The following is a 14917-nucleotide window of genomic DNA, read 5'->3' as shown; positions in this document are numbered from 1 at the left end:
GGGGTGCCTGGAGGAAGGAGGAGATAGTGGGGACAGGGGTAAGAGTATGCATACACCCCTGTTAGCTCTAGCCCCATACTGGTTAGAGAGGAAGGGGGACATACTTGAGGGAGAAAGGTAGGAAAGGAGAATTGTGCTTGTGGTTAGAGGAGTGGGTATGAAGCCTGGATCTAGAGATATTTATTAAGAAATTAATGAATTTCTATGCTGGGAAATATTTTATCCATTTTTGTTCTTCTGAAAAATGTAAGCAATTGCCAAGGATAAGGTGTCAAGCACATTTCCTATAAATAAGGAGCTTTCCTAATAAATTATGTACTCAGTAAAAGGAATTGAATTTTACATGCTATGGCCTTACTTCATAGTTTTACAGATTTCTTTAATCCTGACTATATTTTCCCAGGTTTTATATGAGCTGCTGACACTGGGTACTAGTGGTGGCTGGTGAAATTGTACTTTTTCCAGGGTTTTAAATCTAGCAATGGTAGCTGGGGAGGAAGGAATAGGGCTGCAGAGATGGTTGTGGCTACAGCTTTTATGACTCAAGGAAAAATGAACATGGCTTGAAATATTCAAAGTTTCCTTTTCTTCATAAATTTTTAGAATGATCAAGAAATGTGGCAATTACCAGAGAGAAAGAGGGGAGGTAGAAGAAGGTAAAAGGGGAATAGTGTTGGAAGGAGACTTGACTTGGGGTCAATGAGATAGATGATGTATTATAGAATTACACACCCAAGACCTATATAATTTTATTAAACAATGTCACCCCAATAAATTAAAAAAAAAAGAAACATGTTACTTCAACTTTTCAGAATGATGGAAGCCAATTGTGATCATTTAAAAATTCAGGAGAGCCTATAAAGTGAGTTTGATGTAGACCCTTAGACACACATTAAGCATTCCTTAATTTGAGCCATTGGTATCGCCTAGAGAGTATCAGACCTTTCCTAAGCATTCCTTCAAAAACTGTTGGATGCCATCCCTGAATTCTAAAACGCTTAACGAAGGGCTGTGAAATAAAGTGTTTTCTAGGTTAGAAATACTGAACACGATGCTTCAGTTGGAGGGCACATCTGGAAAATGAGATATTCAGAAAGGCGAAGTCCCCGGGCCTTCCTGCTGCTTTCAGAGCATCTTTGCAGTGAGGGACAAGCCTCCCTGGGAAGCAAGAACAAAGTGAGCACCTCAGGCTCAGGATTGAGCCCGGCTTGTTTACTGGGTTGGAGACCAACATAAACGGAGGGATCAGCCACCAATCTCAGAGGCTTCAACAACAGCTGAGTATTTAAATCAAAACCCCATGGTGAGCATGTGTGAATGTGCCAGCTTCTGTGGGAATCTGTAAGCCCTTGCTTCCAGAAGGACTCCTCTGGCTGTCTTCCTGAGACAAACAGAAGGTCGGTGGAATACAATCAAGAGCCCCTGACTTCAAGGTGAGCTGTGAGCTCAACTGATGTATGATTCTGAGCAAGTCATTTCCCTTTGGACCTCCCTTCCCATGTCTGTAAAAAAAAAAGGGGGGGGGGGAGTTGTCAGGCAATATTCCTAAGTTCCTTCTCAATCTACTATTGCATGGCTGAAAATAACATGTCTATTTTGAAATTCTGGTCAATATAGTTCCATGTTCTCTAGGAATCAGGCTTAAAGAGTCTTTGGAAATTAAAACCATGAAGAAGCTGAGGAACATTCTAACACTAATCCCTCACCTACTGGTACAGAAACCAACCACGTGCGTTTGTGGGCCTCACTCCCAGGGGTCAACGTAGTCATTGGTTATTTCAAGTAAGTGGAGTAGTGAAACTTATTTTGAATCTGAAAAATCTAGTTTCATGACCACTCGTGTAGGAATATGCCATTTGATCATCAGAAAAAAAATAGACACTCAAATTATAGTAGAAATAAGAATTACCATGCTTTAAGAAAGTAATGGCCATAACTAGGATGTGGTATGATGTTGTCTTTTAAATCGTTTAGTGTCAGGTAGCTTTACAAGTGCCTGTGTCTCATCTCATTATAGCTCTGAGAATCTTATTAATTATTTTATCCCCAAAGATAGGGCTCTGTTATCCAGTAGGTGCTCAGTAATGTCTGGCTCATTCTATGGCTATCAAACACATCCAATATAGTTGAATGTTACAGCATCAACCATTTTATTATATTATTAATTAATGTTATTTCACAAAGTATGTGTTTTGTATATTTTCTTTTCTTAAGGATTCATAAGTCCCTATAAGAGTATTGTGGGGTCTTGATAGTTTCAGAATATGGGGTAATCCAAACGTATCTGTATTTATTTATCTATTTATTTATTTGTTTAACAGTTAGTTTCAAAACATTGGGTGCTTATAGAAATAGGAAAACTTTCCATCTTTGTTCATTACTATACTTTTGTTCAATGCAACATTCATTCATTTGGATGGCCTTCTGTATGTTACTTACATGACTATTGAAAATATATAGCCAACTCCAGATATACAAACTACTATTTCATTTATATTCTACAACCTCTTCTTTAGAGGATTATGCAGGAAAGAGACTTGTGTGCCAGATTGACAAATCCTTTTACTATTCAGAATGGGGAGGCCTTCAGAGAAATTGCTTATTGCACTCCTAAAGGTCCTCGGAATGATTGTCTGTCCATTTGAATAAGAGGAAGAGCATTCTCTCTTCTTTGTGCAGAATCATTCTTCCATTTGCCCCCCTCATACACCCTTCAGAAATCATTCACTCACACCTGTTACATGGCAGATATCAGGGAATGGATTAGTCCTATAGAAACAAGTTAGAAAAAAATTCACTGATTTCAAGGCATTTACATTCTACGGGTTAGATAGATAGATAAACACATTATCATATTTCCCTTGATTCAAGCCTGGGCCCTAACAGGCACATAGGAATCACTCACTACCTGAATGCATCCATAAATGGAACTATGAGAACTACTAGAAGTAGTGGACACATATTTGTCAATAAACCACTAGGAGACACATTTTGAGATTTGAAGGCTGCAACTCTTAGATACAATAAAACCACTGATTTATATGTTTATAAAATATAGTTTGTCCTAGCCAGTTTGGCTCAGTGGATAGAGTATCAGCCCAAGGACTGAAGGGTCCTGGGCTCGATTCTGGTCAAGGGCACTTACTTCAGTTGCAGGCTCTGGCCCTGGTCGGGGCATTTGTGGGAGGCAGCCAATCGATGTGTCTCTCTCACAATGATGTGTGTTTTTTTTCTCTCTCTCTCTGTTCCTCCCCCTCCCTTCCACTCTCTCTAAAAATCAATGGAAATAATATCTTCAGGTGAGGAAAAAGAAAAATAGAGTTTGTTTCCTCATGAAGAATCCATCCATGGGTATAGTAGGAAATCCCTAGCATTTTACATTAATACTGGAAAGCTCACTAGGCAGATCCACTTTCAAGAGGAATCCTCATATACATGTCAGAGCAGAATCCTGGGTGTGTGGAGAGAGCATGGAGCTCACCCAGCGGGCCACCATCCATTCATTTACCCAGGTGCTGATATCCCCTGTGCCCTCTTCCAGCACGGAAGGCAGTTCAAGGCTCCTGGGTTCCCTGTCCCTAGCACATAGAGTCACAGGGATAGAGGAGTTGCTCAAGGCATGAGTAGCTGCCTTTCAACCATCCACACTCCCCATCTGTATGCACCTTCCCTGGAGTGGCTTCTCCAGGCTGCCTTTTATGTGAGGATGTAACAGAAACCCAGACTTGGCCGAGGGTAGCAGCAATCCCTGGAATGGAGGTGCGGTCTGCTAATTCTGTAGCAGCGCCTGCTTTGCAGGGAAGGTGGTGAGACACTGACAACCTGCTAATATCATGCAGGTAGGAGTCAGAAAGCCCTGCCTTCCCCCACAGCGTCTCCCAACAGAAGAACAGAAGGACCAGGTGACAGCAGAGGCAGAAATCAAGCTGTTGAGCCCCCACCAAGACCAAGCAAAAGGGATTCTCCAGCTTCTTCAGACTTAAACACCTTCCTGGGCTAAGTATTGCACAGTCTTCCCATCGGACTCAGTTCTGCACCTCAAGGTGAAAGTGTCACTCAATAGTCAGCAGGCACTGGTGTGTGGCAAAGAGCCAGCTAACAGTTCTGTGAAACACTGGTTCCAAGCCTTGCATCATCAGAGGGGACAACACCCTTGCCTTGTTCCTGATTCTAGGAGACAAGTCTTCAGACTTTCACAATTAAACATGATGTTAGCCACAGGTTTTTCCATAGATTTCCTAAACCTAACTACCTCCAGAAGACCACGTGGCTAAATCCTCCCATATAATGGAGTTAGGGCTTTAACATATGAATTCTGGGAGGTGAGGGGTGGAGCATAATCCAGTCCTTAGCAGTTCCTTTAGCTTCCTCAATTCTAGAACTGCTCTCTACAAATTCCAGTGTCCCTTCTCAGTCTCTCCAAGCTCTTTTATTTTCCCTCTTCATCTCAGAGACCACCACACCCTGCATCATGTTCTAGTATCATCGGTGAATCACAGCCCTGTTCTTCCTCTTGTGCACTGTCTGAAAACAATCAGTTCATAGGTTTTTGTTCAGTTTTTATAGTGTTTATAGAAAGAGTTCACATATAGTTGTTTTCATCACACAGAATGTAGAAGCCTAAACTGTTTTAGTTCATTTTTTATTAAAAATAACTAAACTGGTGGAACCAGTGAGTTTAAGAATGGTCTAGGGGAAAATTTGGGTAGAGTGGAAGTCAAAAAGTAGGATGTGAGAATTCTTGATTTTGGAGGTAAAGCAGTTATTAGTGGGAAGACAATGTCATACTGTGATCAGGTGATGTCTTCTCCATCTTTACTTGACAGACAAATAGTAAGAAAGTAGACAAAGATCAGTCAGCTCATTGGTACTGCTGTGCATACACATTTACATATGTACTTACTAAGCAATTGAACTATCAATTATTTATTCATTCTGTCACCAAACATTCTCTGGATTATCCAGGCTTAAGACAATAATGTATGACAACTCAGATTTATAAAGTTTAGCCTGTGTCTAAGGTGAGCTCCTAGGGAGCAAATTAATCTCAGGAGAAGACGTTAAAACCAACAAGACTGGAACTTTGGGGGTGGAAGTGAGAGGTCCTAGTGAATGCAGTTGATGGTTTTTTACCAGAAAAGTTTTAGATACAAATACTTTAGTCTATTTATTAGCTTTTATATCCTTAGACAGTCTTCGGATTGCATCCTGTTATGGGAAATAAACCAGTCCATCTATCCATTTCTCTGTCAATGGCTCATAAAATAGCCGGTTTAAGTCTCAGACATAAGACAAAACAAAAGTCCACGGAGTATTTTCCTTCCCAAAGTGTTCCAGAAAATTACAAGTTACATTCTTTGGAATTGCCTCTCGTAGTATCAAAGGATCCCAGTTACTCAAGCATAAGCCAGGAAGGTGAATTACTTAGTGAGTCAGACAGAATGGATTCCAATCCTGGCTCTGTATCTGAGTAGCTCAGTGACCTTGGGCAAGCTGCTAACTAGAGAAAAGAAATAAGATACAGATTCAAGAGATATGGATGGAAAGGGAACAGGAAAAGCGATGGGCTGGCTGCATACACAGAAGAGCCAAAATTGATTTCTTGTTTTCATGTTTGAAGGATGTGAGAATATTACACCATAAATAGCAATAGAAGGAAGTTTAAGGGAATTGAGTTACATGGATTTGAGATACGCACAATGTGAACTCTAGATGGAACTCAAGTCCATGTATCCTTCCAAAAATAAACCTGTGATGTCAATACCAACATTGCTCCCTCTTATGGATTATGAAATTAAGGCTTTAAAGGACTCACCTGAGATCACAAAGATGATAAGTCAGGATTTGAACATAAATCTCCCCAATTCTGTGCTCTAAACTGTTACACTGCACTTCCTGTCAATTCCCTATTCTGCAGATTTGAACAAGAATGCCCCAAACCACCTTAAATCGCCACCCTTTCAATAAAATGATAATAGAACCAAGTTATTTTATATTGCACATGTTGATATCCCCCCTTTATTGAAACATACTTCATACAACTAATGAAGCAAAACAACTGGACTATCATTTGTCATCAGATGTAGCCTTTCACAGACTAAAAATGGAAATTCCACAGAGCAGAAGACAAAGCATCCATCGTCTCAAACTGCCACAGCGCTGGTGGCCGAGGGAGAAATCTGTCCAGGGACAATGATTCCAAGCAGACAACACTGAAGTTAACATTTTTATAGGGAATTCTAAAATAAGATTTTAAAAAATGCTCTCCGAAGTCTCTTTTATCCTAAAAGCATGTCCTAAATATTTGCTCTCCAGGCTTCTGAAATAGAACGACCATGTCTTTGCACACAATGCACAAAAAATAACCCGAGACTGACCTGGAAGGTCCGGGCTGAGCCAGTGATAAATCTTTTGGCCCCAATTTGGAGAGCAAAGTATTTTCTGGAGGTCACCGCACCAGCCATTCACCCACGCCCGCAAATCCTTTCAGACATGCCCCCTAGTAAAATCCTGACCAGTGCTTTGATCTCGGGGTCTCTTTCTTTTTGTAACATGTCCCGATACCTGGGAACAGGAGGCAGTCAGAAGTCAGGAGGAGATTAAACAAACAGCGGAGAGTGGCCGGCCAGGGTGGCTGCCAGGACCCAGGTCATGTTTTTGCCCGGCTACTTGCAGATCAAGGTGAAAAGTGCACGCGGAGCTCTGGCCAAATATGGGATATAAACAAACATGAAAGAAGGATTAGCTCTCTTCCCGAGACTAATGGGGACCCCAAAATCAATAGCTGATTTGTGACAACAAGACTAAGTCAACAGTGGAACAAAAGGTCCTGGCTGTATCCAACCCGCCCTCCATCTCAGGTAAACTTGTAGCAAATTCAACACTCCTCATTCTTCTGGCTGCCATGCCCCCTGACTCGGAAGAGGCACTGATGCAGGAGGCACACAAAAGCCTCCACTTGTTTCTCCTAATCAGATCCCTTTCTTCTCCGCCCCTGACAGATTGCTGTTTGCAGGCCCTTTTTGTGCTGATTCTAGACCAGCCAGCAAGAGCTCTGTGTGAGAGAGAGCGGCCCAGTGTGTCTGCCTTCCTAATGCGAGCAGAGAGCCATGGAGAAGAGGGTCCTCTGTGAGGGCAAAGGCTGCCGATGCTGAACTTGTAACACGGGGAGTTCCCTTCCTCCAGCAACACCAGGGACACGCCAGGCACAGTTTATGGGTGTCAGGAGTGACGCGGTCATAGCATTTCTCAAAGACTCTAAACTGCATCGAAGATTCAAGGCCCCCTGGCCTCCATCAAAGCTTTTTATGAGCTCGGGGTGGGAAGTGACTAAGTCCTTGAGTTCACAAGAGGTAAGCCTCCCAGACCAGCCTCTCTCAGACAGGCAGCTCTTCAGAAAGCAGGGTGGGGCAAAAGGAGGTCTAGAGGTGTATCCACTTTCGAATACAGTAATGAATGAGTAATAATGCAAGAATAAACTTTGGCCCTAGCCAGTTTGGCTCAGTAGATAGAGAGTCAGCCTGCAGACCAAAGGGTCCTGGGTTCGATTCCAGTCAAGGGCACGTACCTTGGTTTCAGGGTCCTCCCCAGCCCAGGCCCTGGTCCAGGTACGTGCAACCAATCAGTGTGTTTCTCTCACATCGATATTTCTCTCTGTCTTTCCCTCTCTCTTCCACTCTCTCTAAAAATTAATGGAAAAATATCCTCTGGTGAAATTAAAAAAAAAAAAAAAGAATAAACTGTGTTTCTCGTACTCACAATAAGTAGGTTTATGGTTGTGTCTCTTTTCCAATACCATAATGAATACATCAACAAGATCCACGTATAAACTCTGTGTTTCGCATACTCACAACTATAAACCGACTTTGCACCACCCTGTCTTTTGGTTTACTGGCCTTATGTGCAGAGAGTTTTCCAAAAACTACCCAAGAAAAAAGTGAGTTAAACCCTCAGGCATGCGCACCATCATCATCTCCATGTTGCAGATGAGAACGCTGCCCGGGACCCCAGGATGAATGAAAGGTGGATCCGGCATGCACACACCCAGGCAGTCTGACTCCAGGGCTGGCACGCTCAGCCACCCAGCTCTCCTGCTACGTGACCCGAGCATGCATGGTAATCTCTCTGAACCCTGGCTCTCTCGTCGATAAAAGGCATGATTTAGTGCACATCTGGTAGTGTTGTAATGAGCAGTCAATAGAAAATGTATGTCGGATACTTAGTAATGGCTTGGAACATAGAGATCAATCAATGGCCAGTTCTCCCCTATCGTTTTCTTTGATAAAGGAACAGGAAGTGCAGGCAGCACTGATTCCACGGACCACTTCTTGGCACTGCTCGTTGCCTCATAAATTTTTCCATCTAGGTTCTTCATCAAATGAGTTTTATTATTTGTTTTTAATCTATATTTTCCCTGACATGCAATTATCTTAGAGTTGAGCTATTCTTTGGGAACATAGACCAGGTATCCATGTCCATGTTTCATCATAAGGAAGGGGCTCATTATTTCTCTCTCTGTCTGATGGCTTTAGCTTTTGTACTTACCTAAGGTCTAGATCTTAAGAGTTTGGATGAAGAATAAAGAGCTAGTGGTCCAGATGGACACCTGGGATGGCTGCTTCCTGGATCTGTAATGCATCCATGGCGATGAGTGGAGAAAACACTGAGAGTGCTTGGTGAGCACGCAGAGAGTCCAGAGCTAGAGGCTGTGGAGGCTAAACCACCCCCTCGTCTTACGTTTGGGCAAATCATGCCACAAAGAGGAATAAACTTGCCTAAGATCCACAAAACATCAGTGGATGGCCTCCTGAATATTGTGATAACCTGGCCAACAGGGAAACCTCTTGATCCTCACAACCAATAATAATAAAATATTCGTCCACGGAGTGCTTGTTATTTTCAGGTAATTGACTAGGTACTGCACATTCATCAAGGCACACACATTTTGACCGAGCTGAATGGCTGATTATTAGAGTCACCACTTGGTTGAAAGCCAAGGCAGAAACTGAATATCACTATTATAGACTGCACTTTTGAGATACAGAAATAAATCTGGCGTTGTATCAAAAAGTAAATATTATTGCTACTTTATCTTCAACATTTTATATCCCAATTTTAGAAGACTGATAGAGCGTAGAAAAAAAATCATTTCTTTGCACTAATGGTTGCCGGTTACTCTTAAATTAACTATTCTGTAAAACTGCAGCAACAAAGAGATGCTCACTCTCAGCCAAGGTCAACGGAGCGAGGAACAGGCCCTTTGGGTCTGCTCTGCCAATAGGAGGCACTGCTGATGTTCGCATTGCCACCAAGTTATTGAGTTTTTCTTCCCCTCAAATTGTAACTGACTGAAGTAAATGCCAATCTTCTCTTCATCTTCCCTGAAGATATAGTCACTGAAGCCATTTCATAAACCAAAAGTTTCAGACTTGATTAAAGATGTTTCACGATGAAGAATGCTTGAAGAGTATTTTCAGCAGCAGCAGGCCTGAGGTTGATGGCTTTATCCATCATCACATCCACTTAAAAAACAACCTTCCTCACCCCTTCCAACAACCCTGCGAGCAGGTATCGTATCTCCATTTTACCAAGAGAAATGAAGGCTTAGAAAGGCTAAATGACCTATCTATGTTAGCAACGCAACAGGGTTTTCAGCCGGGCAGTCTCAGGGCTATGTACAGTTCCATACAACACCCTGAATGAACACACAGCAACTGTCTATTGTGTGCCTGCCATGTGTCTGCACTGACATATTCATGATTCATTAATTCTCACACAATTTGAAGTAGCCATTCTTATGCCTACTTTACAAAAGGCCTGAGAGCCTGACCGGTGTGGCATAGCAGTTGAGTGTCAACCCAGAAACCAAAGGTCACCGGTTCGATTCCTGGTCAGGGCACATGTCTGGATTGTGGGCTTAATCCCTGGTGGTGGCCATGCAAGAAACAGTGGATTGATGATGTTCCTCTCTCATGGATGTTTCTATCTCTCTCTTTCTATCTCTAAAAAATAACACAACACAACAAAATAAAAACATATATATATATATATATATATTTTAAAGGCCCAAGAACTAACCTAATGACAAGTCCGCAAAACTTTTATTTGAACCCAACTAATTCTTAAATATACACCATTACCCATGGCACAAGCCTGTTTCTCAGCATTTTCTCCACCCCCTGAACATTATTTTAACAATATCCAGTGACGAGCTCTGACTATATGCCAGGTACTGATAAGGTCTAAGGTCTAACATTCCCAAAAGAAGACATGAAGGCCTATTCCACATGGAGAATTAGATTTGCATTGTCACTTAGAAGAAAAGACACACAGCAACATAGCAGACTTAAAAAAAGTTACAGACAGCAGGAGATTTTAAATCAGCTAATTAAACAAAAGAAAAGCTGGGGGTATGAACCCAGCTCTGTTCCTTGCCATTTTTGCCAGGATTTCGCCAGTAAGTGGTAATCTTCTCCAATAAGAGGTACTGTTAGGGTGGAAGCAGAAAGGCCAGCATTGTGGTGGTAGCTTCTAGCAAGTCAGCCTCTTCTTTCCCGTGCCCTCTCCCCAGGCTCTTCCCCTGGGAGAGGCCAGGAGGCACCCATGCAGCCCAGGCTGACCGCTGGGGGGAGGCTGGAGCCAGGCCCTTCCAGAGGTGGTTGTTTCTACTGAACTATTTCCCCCGCTTTCAGCTCGCCCATTTTCCACTATGTGAGTCCATCTGACAGTTTAAACCAACAGAAATACTGCTTTTTATCCCCCCTAAAGTGTGGGTTAAATGCAACATTTAACATAATGAGCCCGATGGGGGGAAAAGTTCACAGTCAAGACGAATACTCCTTTTTCAAAAATTAGGCCCGTTAATAACTAAATGGCACACATTTGCAAACAATGAAAGGAGAAACAGTGTTTCTTCTCTTTCTTTTTTTCTTGTTTTAATTAAATCCCATGGCCTATTGTTTTGCTCTAAAGCCCGAATGCTGATATATTTCATACGTTATAGCTATTCTCTTAAAGGAAAAATATAAACCTATTTTATTAACCACAATTCCCCTATATTTACTGTAAGGTAAACAGCAGCCCTAGGTAACAGCTCTTTTTCTCCTAAATTACTACTTCCCCTCGCTCCCCGGAGACCTCACTAGCTCCAGTTTGACAAAGATTGATCCTCAGTCCAGACACAGGAAGGCTTGCTTACGATGCTCGCTCACTTTGCACTTCGCAGTGGCCCAGCTCCGAATCCCACCCCGACTGTCCAGGGTTCATTCTCTCACTTTTCAGAAAAATCAAATCTCCTTTCTTAAGAGGGTTCTTGCTCACATTGTTTACTAGTATTAAGGCGAGTTCTTGAAAACTGCCTTTCTCTTAGCTAATAGCAGGCTGAGGCTTTAAGTCTACAGGAATCGGAACCATATGGCATGCGTTTCTCTTAATGCGCTGGGTTTTTATAATTAAAGGGGAACAGTGCCACCGGCAAAGTATGCTTTGAGAAGCTACTGAAAGGCAAAGGTGGAGTGGGATTGAGGAAGGTCCCTGAATGTAAAGGCCAGGCCCCCTTGCCCTTGAATTTGGCAATCCTGAGTTACCAGGGAAGACATCAAACCCTTCACGGGCATTGCTACGAGAATATTCCACGGGCACCCTTTCTCGTATTTATTTTAGTCTCTGTTTCATTGCCTACTCCCTCCTACCTCCCAACCCTCACCTACCACTTCTGGTTCCTTTACTGAGATCTGCCTTCTTATTAAAGTTAATATACTACATTTGTCTACGAACTTCTATATATTAAGATCTACATGAAGTGAAGGTAGGTGCTCAAAGCCTAATCTTGGAGTTATATTTAATTAGTCTCATTATTAAGCAATCTTAATGCCAATCTCATTGAAAATCCATGGGGGTCTGATGTTGGCGTTTGAGGGCTATCATCACCTCTCTGTCATCTTCAGTGGGCCTGGGTGTGTTTATGCGGGAGAAAGAGAAGAAAATGACCCTGCACTAAGATATTGTCTAGGCCAAAACCGGTTTGGCTCAGTGGATGGAGCGTCGGTCTGCGGACTGAAAGGTCCCAGGTTCGATTCCGGTCAAGGGCATGTACCTTGGTTGCGGGCATATCCCCAGTAGGGGGTGTGCAAGAGGCAGCTGTTCGATGTTTCTCTCTCATCGATGTTTCTAGCTCTCTATCCCTCTCTCTTCCTCTCTGTAAAAAATCAATAAAATATATTTAAATAAAAAAGATATTGTCTAAACCTGGCTTGGACATCTCCACCCTCAGTTTCCTAGTCTGTCACATTGTGTCTGGAAATTTCCTCTAGAAAGGGCTCAAACTCTCATTTATCAAGAGTCTCTCATGTGTCATACACTGAACTAAACCACCTTTTATGTACTATCTCATTTAACTTTATCTCCACCCAACATGTGTTAGGTAAGTCAGTAGGAGTTAAGTCACACACACCCCAAACCTAAAACTAGGGATTCCGAGGGGCATGCAGGTTTGCTTAGGAAGCAAGAACCATGTGGTAGGCAGGCCCCTATCCACAGCTGGATCTGCCTGGGGAGCTGTCCCCTGAAACACTGCTCCTCTTCGCATGGCCACTTGAATGGTGCGGTCAGCGCTCTGGGGAGGGCTGGCTCTGGACAGGGCTAAGCCTGCTGAGTGGTAAGCCCATTTCAAGGATGTGGGCCATGCCGAAACCGGTTTGGCTCAGTGGATAGAGCGTCGGCCTGCAGACTCAAGGGTCCCAGGTTCGATTCCGGTCAAGGGCATGTACCTTGGTTGCGGGCACATCCCCAGTAGGGGGTGTGCAAGAGGCAGCTGATCGATGTTTCTCTCTCATCCATGTTTCTAGCTCTCTATCCCTCTCTCTTCCTCTCTGTAAAAAAATCAATAAAATATATTTAAAAAAAAAAAAAAAGGATGTGGGCCAAGGGAAGCGAAACAGGATGGCAGAGACCAGGGAAGTGCTTGCTCTTTGAAGAGGCGAGTTCTTGAAAACTGCCTTTCTCTTAGCTAAACTGCCTTTCTCTTACTCTGCCTGCAGGGGCTTGAAGAGGGGTGCGGCATACACCGCGCAGCGAGCTGCAGAGCAGGCATTGGGAGCCTAGATTCAAATCAGAGCACCCTCACGTCTAGCTCTTGCACAAGTCACTCTTTGGGGACTCGTTTCCTCATCTGTGAAATGGGGCTGCTAAAGCCAGCCTTTCCCACCTCACATGGACTTGGTGGAGGTTAAATAGCATTAAAAAAAAAAAAAACTACCTGAAAAATTGCTATGTGCAGTGTTGAGAATTGCATAGATGCTATCGCTGACCATCTGCTCTATCCCACGGGCTACTGCCCTTGCTGTCCTTCTTCGGATGGCAGATGAGGGACATCTCTTGAGCAAACTCCACACAGGCTTTCCTCTTCCTGAGCTTTTCTGGGACATTACCCTGAGAGCCCCTGCTGCCTTCGTAGACCAGACCCTGGGCCCTCTCTCCCTGGCCTCTGCTGGGAGCCTTGCCAGGGTGCAGCTGAGTGAGAGGTTGAGGGTCCTTCTGAAACTTCTCTCCAAGGAGCAATAGGACATGGGCCCGTCTCCCAGCCTAGCTAGATCCCCAGGGGAACAGGACTCAGCAGATGGACAGAGGCAACAGGAACCCGGAAGAATAGAAAAACAATGCAGCCAGGTGTGGTCAAGGCGATGGTCAAAGGCATCCTACGGGAAGGAACAGGACTCGCTGAAGAGAGGGACTGTGGGAAGCTGTTCCCTGCACATCGTATTAGTCAATGCAACCTACAGTTACAAAGGATTTACTCTGACCAGGCTCAGCCCCATCAGGATAATATTCCAGATGGGGTCCTGTGGACACCCAGAGGACAGAGGCAGCATGAGAAGAAAAAGAAGGAAAAGAGGAGAAAGACCAAATTCCAGCAGAGAGAAGCAAGACAAGAGACTAGAGAGGGCGACTGGTCCCTGGGCCAGTCTGACCTGGGAGGTCACAAGTTGTACGGAACACAAGGTAAGCTGTATCCGTCATTCATAGAAAACAAAACACGGTAGCACGAACCATTTATTCCCCCAATTTCCCTCCCCCATCCCCCACCTCGGCAAGACTTAAAGTCAGGGACTCTTGAGTTCAACCAAGTCTCTCTGATCTTTGCTCCTTTGAAATATAACATAGGGGGGAAAATAAGCATATGTGTGTGCATACACGTGTGTGCCTCTGTGTGTGCGTGCACGCTTGTGCGCCGGGGCTGGGGCAGAGCCTGGCTGGGCTGAGATTGGAGCACTGGTCCCAGTCTGGGCACATTCCCTGCAGGGAGCCCTCGGGTGGGATGGCGGGGACAGCAAGCCCAGCTCGGGTTTCAGGAGGCTTCCTCCTGCCTGCAGGCTGGTCACAGAGCAAAGTCGGATGCATTTCAGAGGCTGATTAAAGCTCTCCCAAATGCCAGCTTACATCATTTCAATGACTATTAATTGAAAGAAAATATTTGCCTGGCAAAAAAGAAAAACATGGCAAGCCATTCCTGTTTTATCACCAAGGGGTCCGGCCCCTCAGCCGGTCCTTCTCTGTGTCACGAAGTGCGCCAGTCTGACCTGGGTGCCGTGATCAGGGCGGAGCAATTAGGACAGGGGCCACCTTCTTCCAATTAGGTGGCCGTGCGCAGACCTTTGCCGTGGCCGTGGCAAAAAAAAACTACTGTTCAGCCCCCCATTCCCACTGTTCAAGTGATAAATGACCCCCGGCCTGCTCTCCCCGGAGCCGAGTGAGGCCTGCCTCTGGACAAAGGCCAGGGAAAACAGAACAAGATTTATAAGAGCTAAAGGCAGGGTGAAGAAGAGCCGCAGGGCATGGGGGACAGACCACATGAGAAACTGGGGCGCGTCCTGGTAGCTGCATGCTACTTTATGATGATGGGGCGGGAGCAGGAGGGGAG

Source organism: Eptesicus fuscus, chromosome 16, assembly GCF_027574615.1.
Source record: "Eptesicus fuscus isolate TK198812 chromosome 16, DD_ASM_mEF_20220401, whole genome shotgun sequence".
In the NCBI taxonomy this organism is placed as follows: domain Eukaryota; kingdom Metazoa; phylum Chordata; class Mammalia; order Chiroptera; family Vespertilionidae; genus Eptesicus; species Eptesicus fuscus.
Note: the sequence above shows the minus strand (reverse complement) of the source record.